We start from the raw sequence: 25314 nt of genomic DNA on the forward strand, positions 1-25314 counted from the left end.
AATAACCCATGGAGGAGAGGAAACAAGATAATAAACAAACTACAAGAGAAGTAATAAACAATCAAAATAAAATATTTTAAGAACAGTAACAATATTAAATTGTCTCTTACATATATAAACTATAAAAACTTAAAAAAAAACAAGAATAAGATAAATAAGATAAAACACCGTGCCCGTGTGTACCCTCAAGCAAAAGAACTAAATCCAAGACAGTAAACGGCCATGGTATAGAGGCTATGGCACTACCCAAGACTAGAGAACATTGACTTGAATTTGGAGTGTCCTTCTCCCAGAAGAGCTGTTTACCAGAGCTAAAGTCTATAGTCTATCCTTACCGAGAAGAAAGTAGTCGCTGGACAATTACAGTACAGTAGTTAGGCCTTGAGCAAAGAAGAATTATTTGGTAATCTCAATGTTATCAGATGTATGAGGACAGAGGAGAATATGGAAAGAATAGGCCAGACTAACCGTTGTACGTGTAGGAAAAGACAAAATAAACCGTAACCAGAGAGAGGGGTCCAATCTAGTACTGTATGGCCAGTCAAAGGACCCAATAACTCTCCAGCGGTAATATCTCAACGGGTGGCTGGTGCCTTGGCCAACCTACTATCTAAAATGTATATATTATATACATATAATACCTATATTTACATATATGCAGGAAACGTGATACTGAGATGGTGAATCCAAAATAAAATTAGTTTCGTCCGTGACTTTTTCCAAAAGGTCAAAGACGAAACTAGTCCGGATTCACCTAATATTTAAAGTTTTCCTGTGTTCCGACAAACACACACACCTACACACAAACATATTCTCTCTCTCTTCACACACACACACAAACACACACACACATATATATATATATATACACACATATATATATACATATATACATATATATATATATATATATATATATATATATATATATATATGTATATATATATATATATATATATATATATATATATATATATATATATATATACAGAGTATATGGTGGCAGCCCAAACACGCACACATAATAATAATAATAATAATAATAATAATAATAATAATGATAATAATAATAACAATAATAATAATAATAATAATAATATTTATAACAATAACAATAATATTAATAACAACAACAATAATAATAATAATAATAATAATAATAATAATAATAATAATAATAATAGAACTAACAGTTACGTTGCCTCAGGGTTCTTGATATCCTCTGAATCCATCCTTTACACACAACCTCCCAATTAAAATGGCATCTGAAATCTATCATTGTTAATTTAACACGATCCCTATCGTTCCGTTTTGATAATGTATTTTACATGTCAAAATGCGTTGCAAGTTTCACGATACCCAAATCTGAATGTACAAAAATATTATGAATGAAATTTACATAAAAATAATACAGTACCTATATTAGTATTCCGGTAATTAATATCGAAATATAGAGTACAATGCGATATAGATCATTAATGGTATAACTAGTGGAAGAAAACTGAAACGTCAAGTTCCTATATGAACAAATTTAATTATTCCGTGAATCATTAGCGGCGTTGTTACTTTGCCGAGACAGACGAGGTCACCTCACCTCAGAGCATATATATATATATATATATATATATATATATATATATATATATATATATATATATATATATATATTGTATTAATATTACTTTTGTTTTTATAATATTAAAGTTTTAAAGCAAGGACCGCAAGAATTTATAGGTGGGAGGAAATACAGAAAGACAGGCTACTCTTCGATCTCGTTTTTTAATTAAAGGTAAATAATAATTACGTATATATTGCGCTGTGCTCATTATCATGGGAATATTTAGTGAATGATTTAAGGGTGCGCCCTTAAGGGAATTCTAATTTCTAATGTACTACTCATAACGTAAGTTATTTGTGAGTGGATTTTTAGTTTTCAAGTTTGTTCTTATTCAAGTTGGAATGATCAATAGCGCTGGATTGCAATGCCACCGGAGTTTGGTATCATTGCAGATGCAGATTAAAAATTAATACAAAATGAAAAGTCTACGATCATTTTATATTCGGGTTTTTTTTTTTTTTTTTTTTTCAGGGAAAGTATCCGCAAGATAGTGATGGGTTAAAGTCAATAATATTAAATTTACACGTATTTTATATGGAAAATGTAGCTTTCGCTTCTTTTGTCCAAATGTATTTTACAGAAGAGATAACTCGAATTCTCTCTTTATTAGAAACAAAAGGCGGTTTTTATGCTTCTGAAGTAAAGATTGGCAATTGATTGAGTATTTTAATGACTGGCTAATAGAGTAAGCAATTCCTCTTCCTAATCGGGTAGTTGAATCAGTAGAACTTCAAAAGTTTAAAGTTGGAGCAAATGTTTTTATGTTGACCAGGCTGACATGAGTCTTTTTATAGTTTATATATGACATATCTGTTTTTGATGTTGTTAATAGTTTATATATGACATATCTATTTTGACGTTGTTACTGGTTTAGAATGATTTATTGTTAGTTTGTTCCCATCATTTATTTAATACCTTATTTCCTTTCCTCATTGGGCTATTTTTCCCTATTGGAGCCCTTGGGCTTATAGCATCTTGCTTTTCCAACTAGGGTTATAGCTTGGCTAATAATAATAATAATAATAATAATAATAATAATAATAATAATAATAATAATAATAATAATAACATTTTCTCTAAACGTTTGTTGTTTAATTTTAGTTAAAATTAGTGATAAACTTAAGGTCCTTTAATCAGATACGGACAAATTTACGTAAATTGTATTATAAATGTGTATTAAAGCATTTACTTTGCAAACTCTTTTAAACTTACTCAATTTTGAATTCTGCGTTATCCCAGATATTTATTGTGCTCTATTTTCCTATACCATATAAGCGAAGTTGAATTATTAATTTCAAGTATTACAACACGAAAACGATAAATAATTGTTGACCAAAGTTAATATCAAATTTTGCCAGTACAGTACAAACTCGAACCATTAAAACTGGCGGTTTTCATGACGTGGCAGTCGGAATCCTGTGTCAATAGTTCGATAGCTATGTAACATGAATCTACATCCCAAGTCAATCGCGTTTATCCTAAACTTCATTCAAAATAAAATAGTGTTTCATGTATTAATTTTGTTTGAAAAAAAAAAACAGTTGCACATACACAACTTAAAAACTCGTGTATTTCTTTTATTTCCATAGAGGGGCATTACAAAATTCTTACTTTACATAAAACTCTACAAGAACGAATACAATGAATAAATTTTGGTTTAATATCAGTAGTGTTGTTATTATTGCTATATATTGCTTGTGATATGCGTAATTCGTAATTCCTTGGCGACTGATATTGTTTCACCAATAACCTGCAATATTAGAATTAGTTTAGATACAATAAATAGATGTAAAAGTAGGATCTGTGTCTAATTTAAATTAACATATCCAGTATGATAAATCATATATAAAAAAAGCCGGATGATGAAAGTACTATTTTGAGAAGATAAGTTATCATCACAATTGAAGTACCCTTAATGAAATTATTTTTTTCTTATTATAAACAAGTTACTGTAACTTTTTACTTGCAAAAGCAAATGTCGATAAACAATGGTACAAATGGAAGTTTAATTCATGAATAACTATTTAAGAGATTTTTTCCACAATGAAGATTTAAAATTTTTTTTATCGTAATACTATTGCAACAGTTTACATGCGAAAGTAAAAGTCATAATTTTTACAATATTTATTTTTCAAACCATGCTTCCGCATTGTTGACTGATGAGTTTGGATACGCAGGGTTTGTTTTGCCTTGTATTGCATTTAATATTCAGTGACTGTAACTATCTACATATATATACAGAGATTAGTAACTATGAAAAAGAAAATATTATTCGCAATTCGTAGCATAAATGCAAATAAGGTCTAAACTTAAATTGCGTAAGAATCATAATTAAAGAGAACTTCAAACATCAAAATATGTTTGCTACTACTTATGCTACTATTACAAATAATACTAATACTACTTATAGTATCAGTATAATATTTCCATCTCATTTCTCTTCCTCTTGTTTTTTGAAGTTTTTATAGTTAATATATAAAATATCTACTTTAATGTTATTACTATTTTTTTTATTGTTTACTACTTCTCTTGAAGTTAGTTTATTTCCCTGTTTCCTTTCCTCAGTAGGCTATGTTTCCCTGTTGGAGCCTTTGGGCTTATAGCATCTTGCTTTTCCAACTAGGGTTATAGCTTACCTTGTAATAATAATAATAATAATAATAATAATAATAATAATATCAATAATAATAATAATGATAACAAAAAATACAACAAAAGCAAATGATATACTGGGAGTCAAATTCAAGAGTACGAAGAACTACAATGAGAGAGAGAGAGAGAGAGAGAGAGAGAGAGAGAGAGAGAGAGATTAAAATTAATTTTTCATCGCCTGTCCCTGTCATTGAACGAGCCTGCAATGTAACTCGCAGACATTTTAACGACCAATTGAAAGAATGATAATTTGAAATGGAGAGCTGCTCTAAATGCAACGGATTACAATTAGGAAGAATCATTTATCTTTTCTTATCTTGATAAAACATTATTACGATGATACTGAATTCAAATGCTGGCATATCATAAATAATTAACAGTTTTAAAGGGAAAACTTAAATCCACATTGAAAAGGATCATAATATAATCTAGCATTTTTCTTATGGATAGTGGATGTATTCTGTCCAGCATTTGAAATGATAAAAAACATTTCAAAATTATCCTTCTCGTAAAAACATTAATAAACGAAGGATAAAATGTAGCAACATACCACAATGACACAATGAATAAAATTTATATATAATTAAAACGCTGATGATTGGGATAGCATATACATACAAAATTAAAATTCTTAGACGTTACAACACTGAATTAACCCAGGTATAAACTAAAATAAATGTAGTTAAAATAGTCCGATAGAATATACATCACATATTTTTTCTATACATTATACTAGTAATAATTTTATTTCTTAGCTACGTCAAGAACATGGATAATTCTAAACTCTGCCGCATATTTTACTTGTATTGGTCAACATTAGTACGATATTGAACTTCAAATAGAGATGTAGCAGACTGATGTAATGTGTGTATATATATATATATATATATATATATATATATATATATATATATATATATATATATATACATATATATATATATATATATATATATATATATATATATATATATATATATATGTACGCATGTATGTATACACACGGATACATGTATGTGAGTATGTATGCTTGTGTGAGTAGAAAATATTCTGTACACGACGGACCAGCAATACGAGAGAGAGAGAGAGAGAGAGAGAGAGAGAGAGAGAGAGAGAGAGAGAGAGAGAGAGAGATGAAAAAATCACTATCATTTTTGCCATCCGGTCCCTCACGAGCCTTTGCAACAGTGTTAAATGGTGGAAAGTCATTCGAAACATATTGGAACTAAGTTTTCTTTTCACACTGCAAAAATGTTTATCAAAAATGTCCATTTTTTAATTTGTTTATATGTTACCATTAGAATTGGAATAACTTTTTATCAACAAATTTTGAACAGTGTTGTTTTGTTTTACCCTTGGATGTATTTCGCATGGTTGGAAATATTTCATTTAAAAATTTATAATTTTCTGATGGAAGTTGGATTATGACTTAAATCGTTAACTTTTAATATTTACTAATTTCGGTGACTTTTGTAAACATTTTTATTGGGAAATAAGATATCTTAAATATTCGATGGTTGAGACTGTGCAACCATTTTTTTATTAGTTACCTCCTCTCTCTCTCTCTCTCTCTCTCTCTCTCTCTCTCTCTCTCTCTCTCTCTCTCTCTCTCTCTCTCTCTCTCTCTCTCTCTACCACTTCGATGAAAGTGACCTTAAATCTCTCTCGAGCCCATCCTCAAATGCAAGTTTTCCAATAAATGCAATCTTCATTGAGAGCACAATTTCTTTTTCATTTCACTTTTATTGTCGCAAAACTTGGACATTAAAAATCAATTCCTCTTTGGGAGAAAATCAATGTCATGAAAAGAAGAGAGGCGTTTGAAGGCAATCAACTCTTACCTTGTCGCCCTGAATTTCAAGGTATTTAGCATTACGCGGCCGAAAGCTTTGCTTGCTAATAGTTCAACTGGCATTTGCAGCTCCCCGAGTTCGGGAATTTGCATCGGATTTCATACTTTATTGCATTCTACACCTTTGCTGTAGCAAGCCGTGTTATATAATACAATTCTGGATTTTGAAAAACGTTCTTTATATATATACATCTTGAGAATGTTGTTCTGGCCACCTCATTAACATCTAGAAATGAAAGAAAATTGTATGTCAATATTTAGCTTGGTCGGAAATAGCATTACAACGTGCAATTGAAAGCATATTAAATCCTTTCGTGAAATATAATCTAGTAGAGATTTCAGATATGCTAACCTCTTTTCCTCTCCTGCAATAAGACTGAGAGTTTAATATGACCTGATATCTACCGGTGCTATAATATTGCCGTAGCTGTTAACTGGTTGGATTATGCATAAAAAAGGAAAATATAAAACAATAAGTCAGTCATGTCCATCGTTATATTGCTGAAGCAAGGGTGGACTTCCTTTGTAATGCAATAAAAAGAAACCCTTTCTAGAATTGAATTTCTGCCCAATTCCGTTTACACATACAATCCATGGTATGAAGATTACAAAACCCAACACAAAGCCTCATTTAATTATATTCCAACCTCGGAGTACGGTGTATCAGGGAAAGCTTGTAAGCGAGACTTAAAAAAAATAATTTCATGATAAAAACACCGAAACCTTAAGAACATTTATTAGATTTCATAAGCAGACATCAGGATTCTGCCATCAAAACGATAATCTTAAAGCTGTGACAAAAATAAAATATTCTTTTGTACCTTTTAGCAGTTTGCCACCAAACTACAATATTTTAATTTTGGCAATACTGATTCAAAGATGCATATTATCTTTGTGGGCTGAGGTCGCCCGATATGTATCTCACTTATTAAGAACAATTTACATATACATAAATATGTATTACTATAGACACCCAAACTGACACATGAACAATGTATGTATGTATGTATATATATATATATATATATATATATATATATATATATATATATATATATATATATATATATATATAGTATATATATGTATATTATTATTATTATTATTACTATCCAAGCTACAACCCTAGTTGGAAAAGCAAGATGCTATAAGCCCAGGGGCTCCAATAGGAAAAAATAGCCCAGTGAGGAAAGGAAATAAGGAAATAAATAAATGAAGAGAACAAATTAACAATAAATAATTCTAAAAAAAGTAACAACGTCAAAACAGACATGTCATATGTAAACTATTAACAACATCAAAAACAGATATGTCATAAATAAACTATAAAAAGACTCATGTCCGCCTGGTCAACAAAAAAGCATTTGCTCCAACTTTGAACTTTTGAAGTTCTACTGATTCAACTACCCGATTAGGAAGATCATTCCACAACTTGGTAACAGCTGGAATAAAACTTCTAGAGTACTGCGTAGTATTGAGCCTCATGATGGAGAAGGCCTGGCTATTAGAATTAACTGCCTGCCTAGTATTACGAACAGGATAGAATTGTCCAGGGAGATCTGAATGTAAAGGATGATCAGAGTTATGAAAAATCTTATGCAACATCCATAATGAACTAATTGATCGACGGTGCCAGAGATTAATATCTAGATCATGAATAAGAAATTTAATAGACCATAAGTTTCTGTCCAACAAATTAAGATGAGAATCAACAGCTGAAGACCAGACAGGAGAACAATACTCAAAACAAGGTAGAATGAAAGAATTAAAACACTTCTTCAGAATAGATTGATCACCGAAAATCTTGAAAGACTTTCTCAATAAGCCTATTTTTTGTACAATTGAAAAAGACACAGACCTTATTTGTTTCTCAAAAGTAAATTTTCTGTCGAGAATCACACCTAAAATTTTGAAAGAGTCATACAAATTTAAAGAAACATTATCAATACTGAGATCCGGATGTTGAGGGGCCACCGTCCTTGACCTACTTACAATCATACTTTGAGTTTTCTTAGGATTCAAGTTCATACCCCATAATTTGCACCATGCACTAATTCTAGCTAAATCTCTATTAGGGGATTCACCAACCCCAGATCTACATTCAGGGGATGGAATTGATGCAAAGAGAGTAGCATCATCTGCATATGCAACAAGCTTGTTTTCTAGGCCAAACCACATGTCATGTGTATATAAATTAGTATGAAAAGTAATGGGCCAAGAACTATTACTTAAAAAATTAATAATAATGCTAAGAAACGACCCACCCACTCCCAACTGTTTCAGTTTGAAAACAAGGGCCTCATGATTAACACGGTCAAAGGAAGCACTAAAATCAAGGCCAATCATACGAACTTCCCGACCACAATCAAGGGATTTCTGTACAGCATTGGAGATTGTAAGAAGGGCATCACATGCTCCAAGGCCTTTACGAAAACCAAATTGCAAACTAGGGAGTAGATGATTACCTTCAGCAAACCTATTAAGACGTTTTGCCAGAAGACGTTCAAAAACTTTAGATAATATGGGAGTTATGGAAATTGGGCGGTAATCAGTGGGACTTGAGCTACCACAAACACATTTACATAGAGGAGTAACATTACCAATTCTCCAACAAGTGCTAAAAGCTCCTCTTCTTGCTAACTTGCGCAAAATAACAGATAACTTTGGAGCTAAGAAATCTGCTGTCTTTATAATAAACAAAGGAAAAATACCATTTGGGTCTACACCTCCATAAGCATCAAGGTCCACCAACAGAGCTTTAATCTCACGAGATCGAAAAGCTAAACTAGTTAGTTTAGCCTCAGGAAAACAGGAATGAGGAAGTTCAAGTTTTTCATTACTCTGTTCACTGTCAAAAACATCAGCCAAAAGGGTTGCCTTTTCCTTTGGACAGTAAGTGACTGAGCCATCTGGTTTAAGTAAAGGAGGAACTGTGCCATCTACACCAAAGAGTGCAGATTTAAGGGTAGACCACCATTTATGTTCCTGAGTTGTACCAAAAAGTGTTTCTTTTATGGTTAAATTGAACTCCTTTTCAGTTGAGGCATAAACTCTCTGAGCAAAAGCTCGAAGTTGAGTATAGTTGTTCCAGGTCAAATCTGATCTGTTACCCTTCCAAAGGTGATAGGCCTCCTGCTTCTCCAAATAAGCACGTCTACAATCATCATTGAACCACAGTTTGTCCTTCACTCGGTACCTTAGCACACGAGAAGGGATACGCCTATCAATTATGTTAGACTAGATTCTCATTCAAAGGGACAACAGGATCTACACTATTATATAATTGTGACCACTTCAAGCACAAAAGATCATGCAAAATCCCATTCCAGTCTGCTTGGTATTTCATATAAATTTTACAAGAATATGATATATCAGAGACAGGCTGCTCAGTCTTCACTAATAATGAAATCAAGGGATGATCAGATGTCCCGACTGGAGAACCAACCTTACTAGTTATAACGCCAGGGGAGTCAGTGTATACGAGGTCCAAGCAATTACCAGACCTGTGAGTAGCTTCATTTATGATTTGCTCACAGCCTGATTCAGAGGCAGTCTAAAGCTCTTAAGCCAAGGCGATCGGTAGGAGAGATAGAACTTAACCACTCCCTATGGTGAGCATTAAAATCACCAACAAAGACAAAAGAAGCCTTTCTATCATCTTCTTGTATCTTAGCCATAATGGTAAGAAGACAATCGAAGATAGAATCATCCATGTCTGGATTCCGGTAGATCGAACATAAATAAAAGTTGTTATGCCTGCCACAAACTTTTATTACCTGAATCTCATGACATCCACATTGATAGCAGGACTTTGAGAAGCAGGGTACTCGGTCCTAATATACACCGCCATTCCCCTGGCCCTATAGGGATGGCATCACGTTTCAACATTATTGGCTTCTTAAAACCAGTTATAAGGAGCTCAGATGAGTGCCTCATATTAGAAACCAAAGTTTCTGAGCACAAAATAATATCATACTGTCCAGACGCAACTGTAAGGTCTTGGATATCTGCATGAAGACCACGAATATTGCATTACAGAAGACGACATTGACGAAATCTAGGACGTACTGGTCCCGGATTTCGCTCAATGTCTCTAGACAGCATTAGAATTAATAGAAATAAAAGAGAGACATCATACTTAAAAACTAGATTAACAAGAATTATAACAACAACAATATGTACAGAATTATAAATAAAGTGATTGATGATACCCATAGACTATAGTAAAAAGTCGGAAAAACTGGTCAACATGGAGGAGCCGATACACCATGCAAGGCTAAATACCCTCCAGGATAGTCACTTCAACTGAAGGGAGGACAGTAAGGATGGTTTTGAGAAGAAAAAGAGTCAGAAAAAGGAAAAGACAACCTCTTGATAAACCACCTGGCATCCATGGCCCTTCTATTAAGCCTGCCCAACACACCATTTCAAAAAAACAAGAGGAAGAAAAAAAAAATAATAATAAGATAGAATAGTGTGCCTGAGTGTACCCTCAAGCAAGAGAACTCTAACTCAAGACAGTGGAAGACCATGGTACAGAGGCTATGGCACTACCCAAGACTAGAGAACAATGGTTTAATTTTGGAGTGTCCTTCTTCTAGAAGAGCTGCTTACCATAGCTAAAGAGTCTCTTCTACCCTTACCAAGAGGAAAGCACACTGAACAAATTGCAGTACAGTAATTAACCCCTTGGGCGAAGAAGTGTTAAGTATCTCATTGTTGTCAGGTGTATGAGGAAAGACAAGAATATGTAAAGAATAGGCCAGCCTATTCTGTGTAAGTATAGGCAAAGAAAAAATAAGCCGTGACCAGAGAGAGGGATCCAATGCATTACTGTCTGGCCAGTCAAAGGATCCAATACCTCTCTAGTGGTAGTATTTCAATGGGCGGCTGGTGCCCTGGCCAACCTACTACCTACACCCATAAAGGGATAATTAGATAATATGTCTTTGCATAAAAAAAATATTGGTTACGACCAACGAAATAGGGGAATGAAAATACACATTAAGCTTAGGACAAAGTAACAATAGCCAGTGTTTTTATATTATAAACGAAGAGGGCCGTTGTTGCAATACGCAAGTACTAAAAATCTTAGCGGTGCATACACTAAGTTTGCGTTATGACAGGATGTCTCGCTGTTTAAACAAAGCAGATCAACACTTAGTGGTTAAAAGTTACAACAAAGAACTTTACTTTGAAAAGAAAAACTTTTCAATGAATATGTGCCTCAAACAAACATTTTAACAAAACATACGAGAGGCTGTTGTGTTAATCACTGCTGGTTATTCCAGATTATAGAAATACATATTTCGAGAATTATGATACATAATGGACAGAAAAAAATATTACCACTGAAATTTCTTTTTATTTGTTAGTCTTTCTTTTTGACGGAAACCGTGCAAAGAGGAAGGAAGTTTGACTAAAAAAGATTTATCTTAGTCTATTTCTAAGAAGAAAACGACTTAATAAAAAAATATCCCTGCTAAAAACTCCCCGAGAAAATAGATGGAACACATCTGCATTAATGACTTCCATGATTAATAAAATATCACCCATTCCAAAAGCCGTTAAGCCATTAATATATACAGCAAAGAAAATTTTCCTAACACGCAACAAAATAGCATTAACTCTTTTCAAGCTTTCCTGGGTTCAATTCATTTAATATGCTTTGCTGTATTTTCTGGGATTAATATATACAAATCTGTCCGATAGCAAAAAATATGAGGGATTTAATAACGTTTGTAAAAAAGAGGAAAGTTGAATCAACAAAGAATTTGAAATTAAAACGTGTAGAAATTTCGTGAAATTCAGAATTAGATGATATGAAGTGAAAGCATGAGAAATATATTCCGTGAGTTAGAATAATAATAATAATAATAATAATAATAATAATAATAATAATAATAAATTTGTTTTAATCCGAAAGGGATGAACAGAGTAAGATTGGTGAAGTCCAATTTCACTGTGCTTTAGGCTTTTTTTCCAGGAGCTTTAATTTGGTTTTCAGATGCAATTACTAATCACATTTGTTGTCACTGAAGAAAATGCTCATAAACATATCTGAGAGAATGTTTGTGTTGTTTGAAAACCTATAAAAGATTAAGATGGAAACGGTAATTACTTTTGATGGCAAATAAAACTGACACATAGTAATTTAATAACTTATGTTTGAATATGAAACAGGCCATTTCATAAGTATTAACGAAACCTACTTTTGCACTAACCGGTTCAAAGATTAATTTTCTTAACTTTCCGTTACATTACCTTTATATGTTCTGACAGAGAGCATCTCCTTTCGTATATCATCTTTGAAATATAATGAATTAAATATTTTTTAATACCCTAGTAGTTGAATCTGAAAATCCAACTAAGGATCATCTATTTAAGTGAGTTCTTTACTTTCTTTTCGTTTTAATGGGAAAATTCCTTGAATTTTCGTCTTAAGATTTATATAGCACCATCACACCCACCCAACTAGAGCAGATAGAAATTTGAATCAAATGTACCAAAGAAATGTGTATTTTTGACCTTCAACATTACCCGAAAATTTCAATTCCTTCTGGTTTTTATGAAGTGTTTTATGGGTGTTTCTTTTTAAATACAGTGTGTAAAGGAATGATAGAAATATAGCAAATCATAAATCTAAATCAAGAATCAAAATTGAAATACAATCATGATTTTCGTTTTTTTATCCCTGAAACATATTCTAAGTAATTATGACTTAATCATCTTCCTAATCACGGCTTATTAACAGAAAGAAAAACTAAATGGCATTTCAATTGCACCCACTACGCAACCAGAGGTATTCCGACAGCCTGTTTCTCTCAGAAATACCATATCATGCACCTGAACTCAGTTTACATTCAAACAGAGCCACAGGCATCATTAAAAAATAATAAAAGGTGGAATATCAATTTAGATCAGAGGTTTACTATCCTTAATGTAATTCCTTGGGTTTACATTTGTAGTTTAGTTAATCTTAGTAGTTAAACTAGATAGCATTCAAATAAAAATTAACAATTTAAATTTTGAAGTCTGTTGAGTCAAACGTTTTCTTTTTTAAAGTTCTCGGTAGAATTCCAATGGTGCTTTCTACAAATGGTACGATCGAAACCTGGTAACAACGTGAAAATGTTGTTTCATGTGAATACTGACAACTAGTTTGTGATTCGCATAATGAAAATGTCACTTTCTCATTACATATGTTTGGGCTAAAACATCAATACCTTGAAATCTTTTTATCAGCTTCAATTTAGAAAGTTAAATAGCATACAGATAACTTCAAGCCAGGATACCACTCTCTCCTAAACAATACCAATTTCTCTCTCTCTATAAACATTCTCTTGAAAGTTTGAATTAGGTAGTGCAGAATTGTAGACGCGGGGAAGGCTGCTTTCCACAATTTATTTTTCAGAATGTGTTAGTACATGCAACTTTTAACATTAATTCAACTCCTGCCTGCGATTTCCTTCAGCAAAATTTGCTCTCCTTATACAATGAGTGGAATTAGTTTCCTTACTCATGCGAATAATGTTAACAAAGCAGACAACCTTACAATTGAATGAAGGCTACCGTTATTTCTATTCATGGAAAGCATGAAAATTTGTGTGGTAAAATCATGTGTTGAATTTTAAAGTTTCGACATCCGAAGCTTAGCAACTGATCGGTCGAAGGAAATCTAAAGTTGCACTAAAAATCAAACCGGTTTTCTATTTTGCTGTTTTAAAGACATGGTTAAATATACTTCGCAATCGACGATACTGATAAAGGGTCTCCTGACATAAGATAGAAAAAAAAATATTTGGCTCCAAATTATGCACTAGCAATGACAATGATATATCTATTTAAGGATTGATTAACATATCAATAATAATCTATATTAACCGTTCCTCGTTCTTTCAAGTTCATGTCTAATAATAAAAGGCTAATACACTCAATGAAATAACATATGTACAATATCAAAGAAATTGTATACACTCACACGATGAATTGAAATACTAAAGACAAAGCAATGTCTATTGCTTACAATGATTACAGGAAAACATACACTAAAGTTCGTAATCTCCATAGGTGGTATTAGTACAGACTCAAATCAAACGGACTGCGCATACTAGAAAGAAATATTAGCCCCCCATGCTTAGTAAATGTTTATGATTAATAACTAACTTTATAGGATGGATACAGAAATAAAACTAAAGGATTAGAAATGCAAGATCTAGACACGAAAAAAACATCCAATTTACCATATTTAAGATCAAATAAAAACTTTGAAACTACTCGCCAACACATTACGATAATGACAGCCAACCTGCCAAAAACATGTCTTATACATCTTAAAAATAAACTATAATATTAGTAGATATAATAAGAAAATTATGTAATATTCATTTAAGGGAGATCAGCATTACTAAGAGCTTTAAACGATAAATAACCAAAATCTCCCATGGAAGAAAGGTGTCAAAATGACCATGGTTTTCAAGTTATATCAATAACTCAGAACTGGCATAATTATATAAAATTGTCATCACCCAGAAAGAAAAAATAAAAGGAAACGAAAAAAATAATGGAGAACTAACGAGGTCAACGAATTTGGGCCACATCTAGAATCTTGAATGAAAACCTCACCCCATCATCTTCAGTCTAACATCACGGGAACAAATGGCTTCCCTTGCACCACCTGACATAACCAAATGGAAGAAAATCTTCTAAAGTCAGTTTTAGTCATCAATATCGGTAAAAGATCTGATTTCATCGGAATGACCTTCCTCACATTATAGATGGAGGCTGTCTTTCCTATTTATGAGGGTCGTGGGCAGGCTTATGTTCGCTCGGCCTACGACCTCTTCATCTTTTTTTTTCTCTTGTTCCATGTAAAATTTACTTAAAACTTTTATGTTATAGGTGGATCACCTTTTGTAAATCCGAAGTGATGATAAACATTTGCTGTAGTCAATGGCTTTAAAGCAAAGATTTGGGGTCGCCTAAGCGTGATCTTGGTGCATTTTATTATCAGTTTTGCTATTACTGGAACACTGTCATTCCATTTGGACATCTGCTTCCTAACAAATAGAATTATAATCAAGACCATCGTCGTGAGATGGCCTGCTGGACTTACATTTTTTATGATGGAGAACATTAATTTTTAGCCTTAAAGTTAAGTTGACGTCAACAGCATCACAGTGGCTGTGAGCAAAATATTTTCTTTGCAGCGAAGCTAAGAAACTGAATAGTTTACGAGAGCTGCAATTTTTATTTTCCACAAAAATTTACTGTCTTTAAATACTAATATTTTCTCTATTTGTATATGTATATTTTTGGGCTCAAGCCATGGCGTCCTGATGGAAGGTTCCTTTTTGGTAGCTTCCTTGGGTAAATAACTACTAGATATTCCCAGAGGATTTTACCACAGGTTATCACAGAATTCTAACTTCTGGAGCGAGTATCCTAAAGGTTTCCCTTTAAGACATCGTATATCAACAGGGGACGCATGTATTAACGCGCCACATAGCTATCTGCACCCCACATAGAGTTAACACTTCGATGTGTAGGGGCGGAGAATAGCTGGGGAGCCGTTCCACAGCTAATCTCGTCCGTGGCTACTTTTGGTACTCGAGATGTAAACAAACGGGCACCATTGCTAAATGACGTCACGTCCGTCCTCATCCTTCGCATAGTAGCTTGCCTTACTAAGACGGATTTTCCCTGTGCTTACTTTATCGACTTGCATCTTAGCCATGTCTCTACCCTCGGCCTCGCCTTCTTCTGGAAAGTTGAGTACCAGGTTCCAGTATTGTTTAAATAAGCTCTGACCGTAAAGTAACTTTTACTTTTCGAGATTTTTTATGTTTTATAGCAGAGCTGTGCTGCTACCGGACACGCCATTTTATGGCGTCGCTGTTATCTTGCATGCCTTATTTAGCTAGCCTCAACAGCTTCTCCGGCCTTATTAACTAATCGATACTATTAGTTATTTAGTCTTCATAGCTAGGAACTTTATATATCGTGTTTTGACGCTCTTTTATCGGTCATCGCCTGACCCCATACCAGATCGCTAGCCTAGCCCCTAGGCCAGAGTGCCTATCATCAGTGTTCATGCATGATATATTACAGTGATCCTAGGTTTAGTTATGAAGATAGTGGCATTATTTTATGATACTGTTTACTGTGATGCAAGTGTTTTCGCCTTCAGGGACCATATAGGGGATAGGTTTGATAGTGTGCCTTTCTAACCTAACCTAAATGTAGGACCCCTATATGCTCCCTTCACCCCCAGCCTTAGGGCATTCCCTCTGTGTAGCCTTGCTCCCCCTACCACGTAAGGGGATCAAGCTCATATCAGAGTACCTATCGCTTCTCTGTCCTCCCTAAGGGAATGATCCCCCCTTAGGGTTGCGTCCGAGAATGAGGAACGGCCTGCCCTTCCTCTATTGCTGAGGCTAGGTTCTTGACCTTCCCTGCAATAGCGATACGTCTTCCAACCTTCCTGGTTCAGGGCGTAATATCCCTCCTCTAGGTTAGGCTTGGGGGGAGCTAGTTCTGTGCCTTGCTTGAAACGGTACCCATGCATCGTTGTCAGCCAGGCTGCCTACCTTAGGCTAGGGAGCGTCCTCCCTTCCTTGGTGGCCGTTTTGGTACAGAACCTCCCCTATGGAAGACCCTTCTTCTTCTCCCCTCCCCACCTATCTCTTGTATGGCCTAGCCTATACTTAGGTTAGCCTATACCCATCTGTCCCCTGTCCTGCAACTCCTCCTTAGGGTGGAGTGATAGGGCTACCTTGAGTCCCTGTGTGCAGTCCGCTCTGGTACATATACCCTTAATAGTGTCCTATGGGGTTAGCCACTGGATGCGTTTTGTCCGCAGGGGTTCTCCCCCTCTTGGGTGTTCCCTAGCCCTCCCTTGGGCTACACTGGCTCCCGGCCGCCTGCGGCTCCCTGCCACTGGGTGATAGGGCTAGCCCCTATCATGGGTACACCCATTCAGGTGGGATGCCTTGGGGTTCGTGTCCGTACTCCTACATCCCTCCTTCTGTCTCTTTCACTGTCCTGGTGCCGGTCCCTTGCCGCCTCTACTGTCGGCGATACCGACCTCCCCCCTTGGTGACACCTTCCTTGCCCCCCGTGGCCGACAGCCCTCCGTGTGCCGGAGGGCTGCCGCCTCCCGTCGGCGTGCAGCCGATGGCCTACCCTCATACCTCCTTCCTTCGGTCGTCCGTTGGACTGACCCCCGGCGTGCCGGCATCCATTGCCAGCAGTCCGGTTCTGCTGTAGCTCACCCTTGTCCCTGTCACCAAGCCGGCAACCTTCGGCTGCCGGAGCCGCCGCCTCCAGCCGGCGTGCCGCCATTGTACCGGCAGCCGCCATCCTGGCATTACTCTTGACTTCTCTATTTGTCTTCCCTAATGCCAGAAACTCTGCTGGAGCGGCCTCCGGCATGCCCCCGGTCTGCCGGAGCATTCCGGAGGCGCCAAGAGACTTGCACCCCTTCTCCTAGCTATCAACACATGCTGATAGCCCTACCTTGCAACAAGATGGTTTGACTACATAAATAGATAGATATTGTCTTACCGTTCTATTAGTAGCCGTGCTGTCTTCTTGCATATCACAATTTTCCAGCATGCTGAGTGTATCTTAGCATGGCTGGTTGCCGGAAACCGTTACCCTATGGGGTTTTCTACATCCCCAATTCAATGGTCTGAGTGGTCTCAGTCCCAGTTTTATATCCTTGGCAATTCCTTCTATAATTCCTTTGCCTCCCTGGCAATCTATGGAGAACTCTACCCTGTGTCCTCGGTCACAAACAAATTGCCTATGGATAAGGTTACGGTAACCAGCCGGGCGGGTTACACGGAGTATGTGTCTATCTACTTCATTTCCCGCTCCACTCTCAAACATCACAATGTTTATATCACTTAAGATTAAGTTAAAAATTAACCTTTTAATATTTAACTTTAGAATATAAGTCATTAATATGACTTCCCCATACTCATGTTCTCTTTCTCTTACAGGAGGAGTACGTGAAATGCGACCACGGCTTCTGTGGAGTGAAGCGCCCGCACTTCTATGGGCACACGGCGTGTAGGACCCACGCCCCTTGCGCCAACAAGAAAGGCGATCTGAAGTTTTGGGACCCGCAGAACTGTACAGTCTGCAAGGACCGCCTGGTCGAGGCGTTCAATAATCCTCCCTCAGCGGAGGTTAGGGACGCTTCTCGAGAGAAGCTACGCAAGTGGGTGCGTGGCTTCCAAAAGAACGCCACTGGACCATACCTTGCCACCGAAAACTTGAGGGCCTTGCTTTTCCCGAAGGCATCCCCAGACTCTGTGGTCCCCAAGGATCAGATCCCCACCGTCCAGATAACGGTGGAACCTGATGTAGTCATGGCCCAGTCCATGCACGAGTGCCGTCTGGATGCCGACAACGCGGAACGTATGTCGGAAGTGTCGGAGAACCCGGAGAGGAACCTCATGGCCGAAGAATTGGACTATGAGGAAGACCAGGTGGAATATACTGAGTCGGAGCAGGAGGTCGCTCCACCTTCCACCCCCACACCGACTCCTACACTGACGGACGTATCACTCCCGTCTACCTCCGCTATCCCGGATCCCATCCCATCCAGCGCCCAGGAGATGTTCCGAATGCTCGAAGCTCTCATGGACAAGAAACTCCGTGAGACACACGAATACATCAGGACCATGGGAAGTTCAAAGCAGCCGAAAAGGATTTCGGTTAAGGACCTCCCGGCATGCTCGGACGCCAACCCCTGGAGGTATGCTGAGCACATGCCAATTACAACAGGCAGGATCTTCATCAGTGAGAAGATCGGCTCGGTTGTCCTGGAAGAAGTGGAATTCTTCCCGAATTTTGAGGCTTATCCGGACTGTTACGTCCGACTTCGATCCGAACCTGCCTCTAAAGAAGAGACCGAACCGAAGGAGGTGATTGTGTTCGATCTCCCAAAGGCCCAGGCTATGCTGGCCAATACAGTAAAAAGTAGGGGTTTTACCTGCTCAAAAACTTCCGGCGCTTAGCAAGAAGCACCCTACCTACGTCGCACCAGACGATGCGACCCTCCCCTTCTTGGAGGAGGCCTTCGCTGCGGTACATAAGGCAGTGGAAGAAGGAAAACCTTGCCCTGCACTGGAGGAGTGCAGACCCTTCTCCCTGAATACTCCCCCCGATGTTCGACACTGGAAAGATGTCCAGCATACATTCGTGGAAGGGAAACTAGAACCTGACGTAGCTGGCCGTCAGTTTAACGAAGACCTCCCGAAACTTAATGACCATCTCCTTCGTCGGGAACATGACACGAAGGAAAGGCTCGCCGCATCCATGTCCCTCCAGGTACAGCTCAACGTCATGGCCGGTGACACTAGAGTCCCTGACTACTACATGGTTCTCGCCAAAACACATTTGGCGACCGTAGTAAAAGACCTGTACAGCTTCACGAGGGCTCGTAGAGCCTGTCGTGAATTCGTGTTCTCCAGTGCCACAGTGAGACACGAACCCCGGAGGCTGATTTCCTCCAACATCTGGGGTAAGCACTTCTTTCGCCACGGAGAACAGGAACCTTCTCCACAAGTGGGTAATGTCGAAGAAAAGGAAATCCTCTCAGGACGACGGCCCTCAGCCTAAGAGGAAATCCTCCAAGCCGAAACCCCAGCAACGTCAACAGAGACGGCAGTTTCCGGGATCCGCTACTCCCCAAGTGGCAGCTCAGCCACAGCAGACCTTTCAGCTGGTCACCCAACCGGTCTTGTCATAGTCGCCGGTTTTCACCCATGCTTTCGAGCAACAGTCAACTACCTTTCGTCCCAAAGGTAGAGGCTCAAACAGAGGTGCAGGCAGAGACGCATCTCGCCGTCCCTCCAGAGGCAGAGGAGGAAGGGGAGCTAGCGGCCGAGGCAGTAAACCCTCGGGACACCAGAAGCAATGAAGTGCTTCCGGTGGGAGGAAGACTCCGCCAATTCCAGGATCGTTGGACCTTCGATCCCTGGGCACACAGTATCGTCAAGAAGGGTCTAGGCTGGAGTTGGACTCGACCACCCCCAACCTTCCAGCAATTCTTCCAACAATCAACCCCCCTTCTGGAAGAATATGTCCTAGATCTCTTGAACAAGAAGGTGATAAGGAGGGTAAAGTCAACCAGGTTCCAAGGGAGACTGTTTTGCGTCCCCAAGAAGGACTCCGACAAACTCAGAGTCATTCTAGACTTAACCCCCCTCAACAAGTTCATAGCTAACAACAAGTTCAAGATGCTGACTCTCCAACAGATAAGGACCCTTCTGCCTCAAGGTTCCTAAACGGTCTCCATAGACCTGGCGGATGCCTACTGGCACGTTCCAATGAACCACCACGCTTCCTCCTACCTAGGATTTCGACTCCAAAGGAAAAGCTACGCCTTCAGGGCCATGCCCTTCGGCCTCAACGTGGCCCCTCGGATCTTCACAAAGCTGGCAGACGCCATCGTTCAACAGCTTCGCCTCCGAGGCGTCCAGGTGATGGCCTACCTCGACGACTGGCTGGTCTGGGCTCCATCGCCCGAGGATTGTTTAAGATCCTGCAACAAAGTTACCCAGTTCCTAGAACACCTGGGATTCAAGATAAACATAAAGAAATCTCGCCTCTCTCCAGCTCAGAAGTTCCAATGGTTAGGAATCCAGTGGAACCTTCAGTCACACCGCCTTTCCATTCCCCAGAAGAAAAGGAAGGAAATAGCAGGATCTGTCAAGCGATTGCTGAAATCCAAACGGATCTCAAGACGTCAGCAGGAATGAGTTCTAGGCTCTCTACAGTTTGCCTCAGTGACAAACCCAGTGCTACGTGCACAGCTAAAGGATGCCGCGGGAGTCTGGAGACGTTCCGCATCCATCGCTCGAAGAGACCTCAAGATACGGCTCCCAAACAGACTTCGGTTACTCCTAAAGCCGTGGTCGGAAGCAAAGGCCCTGAAAAGGTCCATCCCTCTTCAACACAAACCTCCATCACTCAACATCCACATGGACGCTTCGCTGGAGGGTTGGGGAGGTCACTCCCACCAAAAACAGGCTCAAGGAACATGGTCTCCCCTATTCAAGACGTTTCACATCAACTTCTTGGAGGCCATGGCGGTCCTTCTAACTCTGAAGAAACTCTCCCCGCCTCCCTCGATCCATATTCGTCTGACCCTGGACAACTCGATGGTAGTTCGATGTCTCAATCGCCAAGGCTCAAGATCGCCCCAGATAAATCAGGTGCTTCTAACAATCTTCCGTCTGGCAGAGAAGAAGAAATGGCACCTGTCTGCAGTTCACCTACAAGGATTCCGCAATGTGACGGCGGACGCTCTATCTCGAACAAGCCCGATAGAGTCGGAATGGTCTCTAGACGCAAGATCCTTCTCCTTCATCTCTCACCAAGTCCCAGAACTCCAGATCGATCTCTTCACAACGAGCGACAACAATCAACTTCCTCGATATGTGGCCTCGTACGAGGACCCCAAGGCAGAAGCAGTGGACGCCATGTCACTGGATTGGAACAGATGGTCCAGGATCTACCTGTTCCCTCCCATCAACCTTCTGCTAAAAGTCCTCTCCAAACTGAGAACCTTCAAAGGAACAGCGGCCCTAGTGGCTCCCAAGTGGCCCCGGAGCAACTGGTACCCCCTAGTCCTGGAGCTACAACCCACGCTGATCCCTCTCCCGGGCCCAGTTCTCTCCCAGCAAATACAGAAGTCGACTGTCTTCGCTTCATCATCGAAAGTCAGGGACCTTCATCTCATGATTTTCTCTCCCTAGCCGTGAAGAAAAGGTTTGGGATCTTGAAGAAAAGTCTAGACTTCCTCGAGAAATACAAGACCGAATCCACACGACGGCAATACGAATCATCCTGGAGAAAATGGGTCTCATTCGTCAAGGCAAAAAATCCTACGGAAATCATCATCGATTTTTGCATGTCCTTCTTCATTCACCTTCATGGACAGGGCTTAGCAGCCAACACGATTTCTACTTGCAAATCGGCCTTGACTAGACCGCTAATGTACGCCTTCCAGATTGATCTGTCCAGCGACATCTTCAATAAACTGCCGAAGGCATGCGCTCGTCTACGTCCAGCACCCCCACCAAAACCTATCTCCTGGTCCCTGGACAAGGTGCTCCATTTTGCCTCCAATTTGGACAACGATTCGTGCCCTCTCAAGGATCTGACTCAAAAGGTTATATTTCTTTTTGCTCTTGCCTCAGGAGCCCGAGTCAGCAAAATAGTGGCATTATCAAGGGACGAGGGTCACATTCTGTTTACAGACTCAGGAGACCTTACCCTCTTCCCGGATCCGACGTTTCTCGCTAAAAACGAACTACCCACCAAAAGATGGGGCCCTTGGAGAATCTACCCCCTGAAAGAAGATGCCTCTCTATGTCCAGTAGAGAGCCTCAAGGTCTATCTTCATAGAACTTCTGACTTTGGTGGAGGCCAACTCTTCAAAGGAGAAACATCGGGCAGCGACCTGTCACTGAAACAACTAAGAGCGAAGATCACCTACTTCATTCGCAGAGCGGATCCTGACAGTACACTCGCAGGTCATGATCCTAGAAAAGTCGCATCGTCTCTGAATTTCTTTCAGAGTATGGATTTCGAAAGCCTCAAGAGTTTCACAGGCTGGAAATCCTCTCGTGTTTTCTTCAAGCATTACGCAAAACAAGTGCATGAAATCAAACATTTCGTGGTAGCCACAGGTAGTGTTATGAAACCAGCACCTAACTCTGCATAGAACAGTGAGTTACTTGGGACTCTAACTCCTCGGGTGCCTATGTTGACCCTCGCGTGATACGTAGTGAATTCAAAGACACTTAGTGTTTTTCATAGACTGTTCTTCTCTCAGGTGAAATGTCATAGTCGTCACATGAGTGCCGTATGCCTAGTGCATGATGTGTTTTTTCTTTTAAAAGACTAATGTTCCTCTGGAACCCGTGCTTTCTAATAATTTGAAATCTTCTTTCAGATTCAAGAGCGAAGTCTTTCATTACTATGTACATTATAATTTATTGTAAATACCTTTACATCCTTTATTGCATTTATTACCATATTCTGCAATTGTGAAATAAAATTTCTATTTTATTTACTTGTGCGTCTCAATCCGCTCCTACATATACTATGAAATACATGGTTGTCATAGTTTCATTATCCTTCCCCTTTTTCCTCTATAAAAAAATGAAGATAATTGGTTCAATCCATAAATAATCACCCATGCTATGTAATATTCCTAACTGAATACTTACTTGCGCTATACCTTCGAGACCAGACTGTTCTCCCTTACAATATACAGTGCCTAACCACCACTTGTCTGTTTTTTGAGAATGTTCCTATATGAATAGCAACCATTCAGTCTTGTCTCCGAGTTCTTCACGTTCTCCCCGCAAGGTGGGTAGCCCTTCAAGAACCACTTTGATCCTCAGCATGGTCCGTTGGGACTTCTCTGCCAAGGGGGGCAGGAAGTTTCAGCCCCACGGAACCTCTATCTAGATTACCATGCTTACTCTATTCAAAGCCCTCGGCACTTACACTAAAAGGGGAGAATCTACCACGATACATTGATTCTCGGGTATTCTTCCATCAGGACGCCATGGCTTGAGCCCAAAAAACGGATTTTGAGCGAAGCGAAAAATCTATTTTTGAGCGAGATAGCCATGGCGTCCTGATGGACCCTCCCTGCTACTTTGTCCAGCCTTTCAGGTCCCACCCTGTCCTGCTGTATCATGGTGATCGGCAAGCAACAGGCTTCAGGATGAGGACGGACGTGACGTCATTTAGCAATGGCGCTCGTTTGTTTACATCTCGAGTACCAAAAGTAGCCACGGACGAGATTAGCTGTGGAACGGCTCCCCAGCTATTCTCCGCCCCTACACATCAAAGTGTTAACTCTATGTGGGGTGCAGATAGCTATGTGGCGCGTTAATACATGCGTCCCCTGTTGATATACGATGTCTTAAAGGGAAACCTTTAGGATACTCACTCCAGAAGTTAGAATTCTGTGATAACCTGTGGTTAAATTCTCTGGGAATATCTAGTAGTTATTTACCCAAGGAAGCTACCAAAAAGGAACCTTCCATCAGGACGCCATGGCTATTTCACCCAAATATAGATTTTTCGCTTCGCTCAAAATCCGTTTTATAATCAAAGTATTCACTTCTTTCAAAGAAAACCAATGTAAACATGAATAGTATAAGACTAATGAGCTATACGAAATATATAGACGGTTTTTTTCGTCTTGACACTAGAAAATAGAGATGTTAGGAAAATCCTTGGTTTCGCCAGACTCAAGGAAAAAATCCATTAAATTTCACCGTTGAAAAGGATTCATTTTTACGAGTGGAAATGCGGAGCATAAATATTTCTCTCCGATACAGAAATAGGAACTTCGACCATCAGTTAAAAAAGATGAAAATACCGTTCCATCTAAAATTAATAAAATAAAAACCATTGACATTGGTCATCCGATTGTCTTTCATTACACTATCATGATCAGATGTAATTTGTACTAAAATACAATTACAAATCCAGTGGAAAATTTAGCTCCTACAGTAAATCCTAAATATTTTCCTTTGTTTTGTGAGGGAAACTACCTGGAGTTATAAAAAGGTCTCTTCAAAAGCACAAAAGCTATTTGTTTTCATGACGGGAACAATGTCACTCGAGTTCATTGTTGGACTTCTGACGAAAGCGCAGCAAACAGCCGTAGTTGGTTTCATTGTAAAAGCAACAAGCTTTCATGACTCAAATCCGTCTGAGTGTTGATTGTTTCCAGTCTAATGGTTAGTGCAAATGCTTCCTCCGTGTTACGCTAGACGACATTGACAATACAATTGTCATTAGAGAAATAATTCAAAACACCTCGAGTTTTGTGACGGATGGCAGCATGGGGAGGTTTTATTTTAAAATCTTGTTTTGCCACACTTCGTCTTCCAGCCACAATAACCTTACCTGTTGCCGAATATAATTCTATGCTTAGAATTTTTTTAGAAAAAAGAATCATCGTATCGAAATGTCTGTTTTCTAAATAAGAATGAAGTTGAACTATTCATTTGAAACAACAGACAAATTCACTTTTAATATTCAATATTTTCATATTTTTGGTAGAGCTGTTTTATCAACGTGATTGTTCATAGTTATAATTTCTATTTTTTCGAATTTTATTTTATCCTCATTTAAAATCAGTTAA

This window comes from Palaemon carinicauda, chromosome 3, assembly GCF_036898095.1.
Source record: "Palaemon carinicauda isolate YSFRI2023 chromosome 3, ASM3689809v2, whole genome shotgun sequence".
Classification (NCBI taxonomy): Eukaryota; Metazoa; Arthropoda; class Malacostraca; order Decapoda; family Palaemonidae; genus Palaemon; species Palaemon carinicauda.